At 50.3% G+C, this 10,073-nt stretch overlaps 1 long non-coding RNA gene across 1 annotated transcript; it reads left to right on the forward strand.

The window, feature by feature from the left end:
- The first annotated feature begins 467 nt into the window (after positions 1-467).
- On the forward strand, positions 468-3,871 carry LOC117068212. The gene is made up of 4 exons (XR_004431026.1): positions 468-600; positions 984-1,077; positions 2,042-2,700; positions 2,832-3,871. It is a non-coding gene; the product is annotated as an uncharacterized LOC117068212 (long non-coding RNA).
- Positions 3,872-10,073: the final 6,202 nt, after the last annotated feature.

Consider the following 10,073-nt stretch of genomic DNA (forward strand, 5'->3'; position numbering starts at 1 on the left):
CAATCAGCACTCTGTATCTAGCTAATCTGGTGGGGACTTGGGGAACTTTTATGTCTAGCTAGAGAATCCTAAATACACCAATCAGTACTCTGTGTCTAGCTCAAGGATTGTAAATACACCAATCAGTACTCTGTGTCTAGCTCAAGGTTTGTAAATACACCAATTGGTACCCTGTATCTAGCTAACTCTGTATCTAGCTAACCTAGTGGGGACTTGGAGAACTTTTCTGTCTAGCACTCTGTGTCTAGCTCAAGGATTGTAAACGCACCAATCAGCACTCTGTCAAAAACGGATCAATCAGCTCTCTGTGAAATAAGCCAATCAGCTCTCTGTAAAATGGACCAATCAGCACTCTGTAAAATAGACCAATCAGCTCTCTGTAAAATGGACCAATCAGCAGGATGTGGGTGGGGTCAGATAAGGGAATAAAAGCAGGCTGCAGAGCTCGCCAGCGGCCATCCGCTTGGATCAGTTTCAACAGGATTGGAGGTTTGTTCTTTCGGTCTTTGTTTCCATGCTGCGTTTGAGCTGTAGCACTCACTGTGAAGGTCTGCAGCTTCATTCCTGGCAGCGAGATCACGAAGCCACCAGAAGGAAAAGGTACCAAACACATCTGAATGTCTGAAGAAACAAACCACAGACATACCATCTTTAAGAACTCTTAACTCACCGGGCGGGCGGGCGGGCGGGCGGGCGGGGGGGGGGGGGGGGGGGGGGGGGGGGGGGGGGGGGGGTCTGTAGCTTCATTCTTGAAGTCAGTGAGACCAAGAACCCACCAATTCTGGACACACCATCATTCTCCAACCTTGTTACCCATTTTTGTGGGAAACTGACCTGAGTTACCCACCAGTTCCCCAAAAACGATCTTTGTTGTCTTGTAATCAGCAGGCAAAGAGGAGGCTCCCAGTGGGGGGTAAGGGAGGAAGACGAGAGCACAGGGTTTTGAGTCCTGAAGGTACAAGCAAATCTTTCCATGGGAGCAGGAAGGAGGAAGCTGCCATGCGCAGATCTGGGATTCCGGGGGTCCCTGGAGCTGCAGAACTTAACTCTGTCCTGGGCCAGGAGCTGCTCTCGAGGGTGAGTAGACAACTGACAAGTCTTAGTAGAAGCCCTGAAAAACTTACCACGTCCCTTCCTACTTTTCTTTCCAGGCTTTCAGCAAATACCTCCTGTGCAGAGACTTGTGGCAGCCATGGCCTGTGTAGGACAAAACTGGTGGATGAGGCAATGCCGCCCTCTTTGTGGGGGTAACGAGGCCTCTGCCCCATCCACTGCTCTCCCTGAAGCCCGTCATCACTCCCTGGACACAGGCAGCATGGAGTGAGGGTGCTTTGCAACCGGACTCCTAGGCTTGCTGCACCAGCCTGCTCAGCAGTTACTTTTCACCTGCCTCCTGCTCAGATCCCCAGGATCACGCAGTTGGTCCTGGGAAGACTCCCACCAAGAGCCAGGGTAGCACCGTCCAGCCAAGAGAGAGGGATTCTCAGCCCGAGAGCTGGGCAGAGGCCTTGTCCTCCCTGAGGCTGCCTCAGTTGGCCCGGAGATAAGGATTTGGTTTATCTGAGAGGGGATTCTGGGAAGAACCTGAAAGGGAGGGAGGAAGGAAGAGAAGTGCCGCAAGGAAGGGGCCAAAGTTAAAAACCAGGAGCAGGAAATCAGTAACACCGAAGCCAGTGGGAGAGTGAGCGTGGAGTGGTCACCTTTGGGAGACTTGAGGTCTGTGTTTCAGGGTCTGTCTCTGAGTGCCAGAGAGCCAGGCACCCGGGCTGGATCCAGCAGCTCCAGTAGGTCTGTAGCTGTGGGCAGCTTCCCTGGGGCCTGACTTTCCAGCCCTTCAAGAGAGAACCCTGAGAAGGAGCAGATGGTAAGAGGTCATGGGCACGTGCCAGACCCGCAGCGCTGTGGATGCAGGGACAGAGACGTTAGGTCTGGAGTGCAGATACGTGTGCACTACACTGGCCCTCCCAACCCCAGGAGTGAGATCAGGAAGCGAGAACCTCAGGGCACTGAGGTATCCTTGCATCCCCTCTCGTGCCTGCAGGGTCAATGCGGGATGAACTACGTGGACTATCATTGCTTTCTACAACAGCGCAGGGGCTTCGGCATTCACCCATCAGTAGGAAATCAAGCATCAGCTGTGTGCCGGGAAGCCAGGGTGCTGTGGTCTACACGTGTGTGTGTCTGTGTCCCTCCAAATCCAGATGCTGAAACCTAATCACCAAGGTTATGGTATGAGGAGGTGGGGCCTTTAGCAGGTACTTAGATCACGATGGGGAGCCGTCATGAGTGGGACTGGTGCTCTTATGAAAGAGCAGTGAAGGGGCTGTTAGCCCTTTTTCGTGTTTCCACCATGTGAGGACACATGGAAGGCCTCATCTAGGAGGAACAGGCGCTCACCAGCCCTTGAATCTGCTAGTGGCTTGACCTGGGACTTCACAGACTCCAAAACTGAGCGATATACGTTGCTGCTTATAAATACCCCAGTCTCGGGTATTTTGATACAGCAGCAGGAGCAGATTAACACAAGGAAAAGTCCCAGCATCTGACGTTAGACAACTGACCTGGTCAGCAGTTCTCAAAGTAGGCTCCCAGGACCAACAAGGCATTACCTGGAAACTTTGGAAATGAAGCTCTCAGTCCCCACCTCCCAGACCTTTAAACTCTTAAAGGAGCTGCGACACCTGTTCACAGGCCCTCCGGGTACTCTGAGGCAAGCTGGCGTGGGAGAGCCACTGAACCAGGGAGATTGGGGAGGTCTTCGTTAACTGTGGGAGGAAACCAAGGGAAGGGCAGGCTTGCTACTGAGGCAGCCTTTTCACATCGCTCCCCAGGAGCTAACCCTGCCGCCCCAGTGGTCGGTCGGACATGGAGATACTAACTGGGTCTGAAGGTGCCTAGGACGAGAACAAGAGAAGATTACATCTCAACACCGCACAGGGAAGGATTGAAGCAATCTCTTACACCTTGGGGAAGCAGAAAGAACTTTAAAAAGGAAAGTAAAGCATGCACATAGCCCAAAACTTCCAAGATTGCTGAACATTTTCAAATAAAAAGTGAAGGCCTTTCTCTCGTTTTCTAGGCTCATTCACTTCTTAGATGTCCTTTGAGAAAGTTCTGTGCGTGTGCCAACATAGGTGTTTTATAGGGTGAGTTAGTTATTTGTTCTTTTACACTGTTCTGCCTTTTGTTATTCCCTTAAACACATGTCTTGGAAATATTTCTGTATTGGTAGAGAGAGAGTCATTTCATTCTTCCTGTATGTTAATAACTTGTTACTGAATTGTACCCATAAAGAAAAGTGAACAAATTATAGTTTTACTCTCTGAAGAATTGTCATAATTTAAGTAATCTCTTTCTTAATGATATGTAATTTTTCTGTTCTGGTTTCATTTTTGCAACAATATTTGTAAGTGTTTCTTTTTCCTGGCTAACTTATGAATACAGCCACCAGGTCAATTCCTGGCAGGGGCACTGCTAAGTCAAAGGGTAGCTGCATTTTTAACTTAGATGGATATGGCCCATTAACTTCCCAGGGCAGCCTTCTGCAACTTACACTCTTGTTGACAATTTACAAATGCGACCTTTTCCCTATGCTCACAGCAGGCACCAGTGCCATTGCATTTTTAATTTTTGCTACTTTGAAATTATATCTTTTTGTTATTTTTATGTGTTTCTGTAATTTTGAGAGAAATTGAGCAAGCCTTTTAAAAAATGTATTTATTGACCAATTTCATTTATAGTCCTGTGGGCTTTTCAGTCGGGTTTGTAAATGTTTTTCTTACTGACTGATGAGCACTCTTTGTAAAACGTGTTGCTCAATGAAGCCTACAAGCCTTTTCCCACTTGGGTTTCAAATATTTTCTTCAGTCAATTATCCCCTTTTTCTTTAATTGTGGGTTTTTGTGTCCTCGATGATGATTTTTATTTCTAGTCAAATATCTCAACATTTCCCATTAAAGTTTTCAAATATATGTCCGCTTAGGCATTTCCCATTCACAATTATAAATAAACTCACCTTTTAAATTTCAGAATGTTTTCATTTCTCTCTTGTACACTCACATCTCTGATACTTCTGGAACTTATTTTGGAACAGTAAGGCAGTGGGTCAGGATTCCGTACGGTTTTCCAAATACCACATTGTCTCTAAGCCATTTATTCGATATTTCCTCCTTGCCCTCTGATTTAAAATGCTTCCTATCACACACACACAATTTGAGTATATATTTGTATATATTCTGGGGCCTCTTTCTGCTCCACACAAACCTTCATGTTGATCTGGTTTCATCCTTGAACCTTCACGGTGCGTTTGACATTTCATAGGACTACTCCTCAGTTCCCTTCTTTCTCCTGACACTTCCTGTTTATTTTCCCACACCAATTTCCCTTCACATAGCATGTTAGTGTTTCAACTGGGATTGCACTGATCCTATGAGTAGTTTAGGGTTAACAGTCACCTTCATAGTATTGATTCATTCTAGCAGATAGCAAGTTATCTCTCACAGTTTCATTTTATCCCTTAGCAGGATTTTCAGATTTTGTTTATATAGGTCCTACATATTCCTTTTAAAGTTTGTATTTTGGCTATTGTCTCAACTAAATGCTATCTTAAATGCCATATTTTTCCATAATTTTTTTTGACAGGGTCACACTGTGTTGCCCAGGCTGGAGTGCAGCAGCGCAATCTTGGCTTACTGCAACCACCCGCTCTCCGGCTGAAGTGATTTTCCTGCCTCAGCCTCCCAAGTAGCTAGGACTACAGGTGCACACCTCTATGCTTGGCCAGTTTTTCATATTTTTTGTAGATACAGGGTTTTGCCATGTTGCCCAGGCTAGTCTTCAACTCTTGAACTCTAGCGATTCGCCCACTTCAGCCTCCCAAAGTGCTGGGATTTTAGATGTGAGCCATTGAACCTGGCCTTTTTTCATTTTTTAACAAGTTATTTGTACATAGAAAAGTTATTTATTATGCATAATAATTTTCCTACCTGAGTTATTGTTTTCCATAGGTTCCGCTGTTCTGGATATTCTAAGCACAAAACCATGTTATCTGTGAACAGTGGTAACTTCACCTTGACATCTCACTATTTTACTGGCACTCCTGACTCTCCTCTGATTTTATTGTGTAGCCTTCTGTAACCAGCCTACATAAGATTACAGTGAATCCTTGTTTGTTCCTGGCCTTACATAAAGCTTTTGATGTTTCAAGCCTCATAATAGCAAAACTAACTGTATACTTGATGGAAAAACACAGTAGCAACATGAAGGATGTATAAACGGGGTGAAAATAAAAGAGAACCTGAAGCAGGAACTGAGGCTGGTGTGAGCCCACGACTGGGCCTGGTCTGTTTTAGGAGCAGCAGGGCCATCATGTGGACCCCTCGCCCAGTGCCCTCCTGATGGTGCTAGGATGCCTTCATGTAGCGAGTTCATTGAATAGTGTTTGCTGCAGAGTCTCCACGGTGGTGGGGACAGACAGATGGGAAAGACAGAGCTGTTCTGGACTAGAAGCCATGGAATTGGCAGATGGCATGAGAAAAGGGAGGAGAGTTTGCTGCTGAGGGCCAGGTTGAGGCCGTTGGCTTCCAGGAACAGGTGGGTGGCATGGTCTGCGGAGGAGGCAGGATGTGAGTGATCAGGGTCAGGGTGCGAGAATGCCAGTGTGACTTGACAGGTTGTACACATAAGGAACCGGTGGAGGATGGTGGAGAACCAAACAGGCAGGTGAGGAGAAAGGGGTCAGTCAAGGAATTGAAGACAGTCATTAGAGAGGAAAGCCATAATCATCAGGGAAAACTGCAGGCCCATGTGCTGCATTCACGAGAGAGTCGCATTTTACCCCTGCCAGTATGGTCTGGGTCCTTGTCCAGCAACCTTGGTCTCAGGGATACTGGGCACCTGGAAATGACCAGACAAAACCAGTGCACAGTGACCAGGGAAGCTTTATTAGCCCCAGAAGTCTAGAAAGTTCAGGGAGCCATATGCCTCTCCCCTGGAACCTGTGAATGTTGGTTCAGGTGACAAAACAAAAGGACTTTGTAGATGTGATTAAGTAAGGACATTGAGGAGAGTGAGGAGAGGTGTATTTTCCACGTGGGTCCTAACTGCAGTCCACACATCCTTGTAACAGGGAGACAGAGATTTGACACACGGCAGAGGAGACGGTGATGGGAAGATAGAGGTGGAGACTGGAGCCATGTGGCCACAAGCCAAGGAACGCAGGCAGCCACCAGTGGTTGGTAGAGGCCGGGAGGGTCCACCCCTGGAGCCTCCGGAGGGGGCTCCTGCTGACATTTAATTTGGGTCCAGCGATTCTGGCCTCTAGAGTTGTAAGAGAGCAAATTTCTGTTGTTTCAAGTAATATAGTTTATTTCAGCAACCCAAGGAAAGTAACATCACCTATAGATATAGTTTATCTCAGCAACCTAAGGAAACTAACACTGCTTGGAAGGATGTCATGCCTGGGCAGGGAAACCACCCAGAGGCAGGAGTCTCCGTGCGGCTAGTGTCTGCTCACCCAACTTCTCCCTACACCTCTCCCGACCCTCCCGCCCATGCTGCGATGATGACAGACCCTGGAGCCCAGCATGGAACGCTCCTCCCACCTCTCTGGTCTCCACCATGGACCTCGTTACTCCAGGGCACATCTGGCTCAGGTGTAGACAGAGCAAGTGCAGGGGCATAGTGGGGATTCCAGCCCCGTGAGAGGCCTCAAAGGAGCCAGCGCAGATCAGATGCAAAACCAGCTGTGATCTACATGGACAAGGAAGCCCTCTGTGTACAGCGTCCATGTGACAAAGCTGAGGAGGCGACACACCTGGCTCCAGGTCCTCCCTCCTGCAGCAGGCTTGGCTCTCACTGTCCAACAGCTCCCGGAGAAGTGTGAGTTTCTGTGGGTCGGCAGTTCCCACCAGGCTTGGAAGCAGAACACTAGGAGCTGCAGCTGCAGGTCTTGCTCAGGGACCTGTGTGTCCTTCTCAGCCAGGGCCTGGGCCAGCCTCAGGGCTAGGCTCTCCTACATGTGCCCAGGGTCTGCCAGACTCCTGGGCACCCTCCCTTCCCATGCACTGCTCCACAATTTCTTCCCCAACCCCAAGCTGAGGCGTAGCCATAGCCAGCCAGTCTTGCACATCCCCCACACCCTGGACCCCACCCCGATTCCTTCTCCGCAGGCTGGATGGATACAGGGTCTGGTGGGAAAGCTACCATCTGGGCATAACGAGGACAGCCGTACCCCAAGTTCTCTCTCTGAGAAGAAGGAAAGGAAACCACCAGTGACTGTGCACCAGCCATGGGGTCTGCACTTGGCCAAGGTCAGTTTTTCAGCGTCATCCCTTGCTAGGACTCTGGAATAGAAATTGTTCTCTGTTTCACAGAAGAGAAAATGAGTCCCCCGCAGAGAAGAAATCCCACCACCATGGCTGGCCTCAGCCCTGTAGTGTTGGCTGCCTGCTGTCCAGAGCCTCAGCAGGAGGGAGAAGCTCATTTGCATGTTTATGGGAGAGCACTTTTCTTTCCTGCCTCCCTTCCCAGAGACCCAGCCTCACCCTTCTGTCTTTAGCGTCCTTGATGAAGCTTGTGTATTATTGAGAAAGACCACCAAGCAGGGAATGCTTCCCAGCTCACCTGACTTAAGGCCCCATCAGAGAGAAAGATGGTCCAAGAAAGCAGCAGCCCTCCCTCCTGGGCTGGGGTCCAGAACAGCCAATCTCAGTGGAGTGAAATTGAGGGGTGCCCCAATCCAAGGAGGATACCTGCAGCCTTGACAATTAAAACTCCAAAAACCCAGACCCCGTGACTTCAAGGGCACCCTGTAGGCCGTGACAGCTCCTGGGTCTGTGTTTCTGCAGCTGCGCATTGTCCTTCTCTGGAAAGTGATAAGCTGAGGGGTGCTGGTTTGCAGGGGAGCCATCTCTGGGATAATCAACTTTTCACCACTGATCCTGTGTGGAATATGAAGTTGGGAGTAGCAAGTTATGTAAAACAAAGTGTGGATTCTAAACGGATTCGAGAGATGGGTGCAGGGGCAGAGGTCAGGGCGGGGGTGTCAGAGGGCAGCCTCCTAATCTGCATGCTGTGAACTCCAGTGAGTCCTCTCTGGGTACTAATCTCAAGATGAAAGGTCCAGATATGTGGTCAAGCCAGGAAGCCATCCCTGGCCTGTTCCTCCTGGCCTGGGTTTGCAGCTTAGTGCTGGGCCTGGTACAGGAGTAAGGGGCCAGGCCACCAGTGTAAACACAGACTTTAGGAGGCATGGGAGCCTGGCAAGGGCCTCCCCTCTTCCCAGTTCCAGGCCCACAATCCCCTGTAGAAAGCATTGAGCACAGAGGGCCAGGCCTGGTGCTCTGCTCCAGCTCTTTCCTGGGAGTGTCTTTCTTTCACAGCTGCTTCTCCACCACCATTACCTTGACCTCCTGCACCCCAGCTCCATAACCCTGACTTTATTAGAACTGCTCCTCTGCAGGACACCACCTCATTAGTAAACAAACATCAATTTCACCTCCAAAATGATACTGTCTAACTGCATCACCACAGCCCTAAATTACTTTGGGCTGTTTCCAAAAGTCAGTATCACCCTCCAGACAGGCACATTCACACCCCCAAGAAGCAAGTTTGCTAAGGACGCAGGGAAGGTGCTGGGGCCAGGATATTACTGCTCAACAGAGATGTCCCAGCCACGTGGGGAGATGCAGAGGCCTCCACCCCCAACGGAACATGTTGGAGGGGCACTGCCCATCTGACACGGACTCTTTCACTGCGTGGAAAGTGGCCTGTCATTCAGCCTCACCTTCCTGTTACGTTGTACGTGGCCCCTCTCCCACCCTGGACCTCAGTCTCCCCAGGAGCTCTGCCATATGTGGGTGTTCTGGTTTCGTCGTGATTTCTGTGGTCAGTGGGTCACCTCCTCCTCCTCTCATCGGATACATCCAATGCCTAAATGTGACTTAACAGTCTTCAGTTTGTTCACAGAAATAAATTCCCAAGCTTGAGAATGTTCCTTTTATTTGCACAAGTTACTTGAGGTGGGCTCAGAATTAGGCCACTGTGGGGTGAGGGAGTGTCCCAGGGCCAACAGGAGGTGGCTCATGTGGGTGAAGGCCAGGGAGGCAGAGCCTGAGCGAGGGGCTGACCCCTCTGCCCTTCCCCAGAGTCCATGCCCAGTGGGCTGTGGGGGACACAGATCCTGCCAAGGTACTCGGGCAGGAGCTGTGTGGTTCCAGTCTCTTCACTTTGTGGTTGACAGGCCCGGGTGTCTCTCTCCACCTGTTTTGTCTCCTCTTTGCCCCGCTGGCAACCCCAGCCTCTCCATTTCTGAAAAGAGCAGAGAAAGGACAACATTTGGTGAATGACAGCAATAAGAGAGGGTAGCCTTCACCCGCAGAGGATGAGCGGCCCCAGCCTGGGCCTGCCCAGAGGAGGAGGCCACGGGAACACCGACAAGGGGCTGGCTCGGCAAGATCAGAATCCTCGGTCTCCAGGAAGCAAGATGCCAACAGCATCCGCGGCTGGGAGTCGGTCACCAGCATCCCCTCAGACCCCACATCTGCTCCTCCCAGCTCTTTCCCATGGCAGCTTCCTGGGATGACCTTCCTCCAGGCACAGCAGGGGCTGCCATGGGAGGGCAGAAAGTCTACAGGGTGGGCTCCATGCACTCACTGAGGGGCCTTGCCTCCCTAGCCGTGACCACAGCCAGCTCTACGCCCATGCTTACTGGCCTGACAGGGAGCTGGGACTTACTGGCCGTGAGCCTCAGACATATTTGAAGGAGAACATGTATTTTGGTTTTCTGCCAACCGTGTAGTCTTTTTTCAAAGAGAAGGCACTGGGGGGCACTTCTTGGAGGGTTCGGCAGAGCTCCCTGCCCTGAGGTGGAGTCGCTGACCCCTTCCACTTCCCACTTGTGCTGCTGTAGCTCCTGAGGCTGGCTGAAGGCTGATGGCCCATTGCAAGGTGTGTGGCTGCTGTCCTTGTATTTTTAAAAAGTCACTCAAGCCTGACAGCTGGGGATGGGTAGGCGGCCTGTGGTAAGACCTGCCCAGGGCTCTATCTCCAGCTGCCTGTCCCACCCATGTCCC

This window comes from Trachypithecus francoisi, unplaced genomic scaffold, assembly GCF_009764315.1.
Source record: "Trachypithecus francoisi isolate TF-2019V2 unplaced genomic scaffold, Tfra_2.0 Lachesis_group21, whole genome shotgun sequence".
Taxonomy (NCBI): domain Eukaryota; kingdom Metazoa; phylum Chordata; class Mammalia; order Primates; family Cercopithecidae; genus Trachypithecus; species Trachypithecus francoisi.